We start from the raw sequence: 1,911 nt of genomic DNA on the forward strand, positions 1-1,911 counted from the left end.
AATATGGGCCCAGTTGTGTAATATATATGGGTCATGTACGGCATTAAAAAAATAATAAAATGGCATTAAAAAGGCATTAAATTAGATTTGATGATACATGCAGAAACCCTGTGTAAGTAAAACCATGTAAAAATGTTTTAAAAGAGAGAACATATGACCAATGGACAGGCAGCAAATCATAGATCGTTCGTATTTTTAGTATAATTATCTTTAATATCATCTGTATAATCTATTAGTATTATCATTAGATTAGAACTATTAGTACTATTATTTTGGCACATGGCCTTTCGTACCTTGTAATTAATAACAGTGTATGCATTTTTCATAAAGCAAATGTCAAGGAACCGTTTTTTTTTTTTTTTTGCAATGCATTGATATTTTGGTGAAATATTCTTCTCTACAGATTGTGCCATTGCTGCTGCTGCCACTTTTGCACTAACCCTTGTCATTTTGGCTTTCCTCATCTGCAGGACAAACAGGTATTTCACACATATTGCATTAATGTCATTTTGGCTTTCCTCATCTACACGACAAACAGATATTTAACACATATTGCATTAATGCCATATGCACAAAACACTAAAACACTATTTTCTATTTTCTAGCAGTGCAAAATATGCTCCTACAAGAGCCTCATCTGATGAACAAAACCAGCCTTGTTCAGCAGAATTAGCCTAAGGAGGCAACTGAACTTGACCTAGAAACAACAACACATGGCGTGGAGTCATGACAACACATTATCCTATAACGTAACACGTATTATATTATATTATATTATATTATATTATATTACAGTAGATTTTTATATTATATTATATTTCTAGTTAGAGAAACACCACTCTTAGAGTGAGAGAAAACACAGGCACTAAGTATCACAAACAGTAAAATATCAGAATTTTACTAAATATAAAAATGTTATATATATTTACTAAATATAAAAATATGATAAATACATTAAATATAAATATATTATATATTTATTATATTATGAAGGCTAATATATAAAGTTTATAACTTTGTATTTCCTCCCAGAATTTACAATAGCTCCCTGTCTCTGTTACATGTTGTGTTTTACACAAAGTTACCACATGAGGTCACTGTCTACAAAGTTTGAATTATTTCATTCATGTAATGGCGTTAGTGTTCAACTTCTGTTAGCCGATCGTGTTGCTCACGACTGTAAATCTTGGTTGCTTGTAGTTCTGGGCATTCTTATAGGGATTTTCGTATGTATTTCAGGTTTTTCCATCCTTGTAGCTCTCATTTAGTCTTTGTGTTATAGGATACTCTGAAATTGCCGTTAAACCTATGACTGTTACTCAAGTCTTTGAATCTGTCGAGTCACAAGCAATTAAAAACTGTAATGCCAACGCTTGGATTTGTGAACGTGTTTAAACAAGATGTGCTTTCAATCATTTCTTTGAATTGACGCGATAACGAGACTCAGCAAGCGCTTTGTTTGTTTGTTTGTTTGTTTGTTTGTTTGTAATGTTCAATTTCGCCCTTGGGTTGATTAGCTAAGAAATATAACGTTGTAAACAAATAAAATCTCACTTACCGGTGGGCAACAGCTTTACATGCCATCTGTCTCGGTTTGTAGGCAGAATCGGTGAGTTTACCAAAAAGAAAAACCCCTACTTAGTCACCGCTTATTTGTTGCCATGACGCGTTGGTAAATAGAGTAAATTATTTGATAATTTCATCATAAATGATATCATCCAACGCAGCTCACTGAGAAGTGAGCCAACAGTGCCCATAAACAGAGATGCTTATTATTTATTTATTTATTTAAATAAATACATATTTATTTGGGCGCTTTTCACATCTATTCCACCTTTATTTGACCCCCTAACTCTAGCACTTTCTATTCTATTTTAATTCTACTTTATCTATATTTATCTTCTTTTTTTA

The sequence above is a fragment of the Sinocyclocheilus anshuiensis genome, unplaced genomic scaffold, assembly GCF_001515605.1.
Source record: "Sinocyclocheilus anshuiensis isolate Anshui unplaced genomic scaffold, SAMN03320099.WGS_v1.1 scaffold955, whole genome shotgun sequence".
Classification (NCBI taxonomy): Eukaryota; Metazoa; Chordata; class Actinopteri; order Cypriniformes; family Cyprinidae; genus Sinocyclocheilus; species Sinocyclocheilus anshuiensis.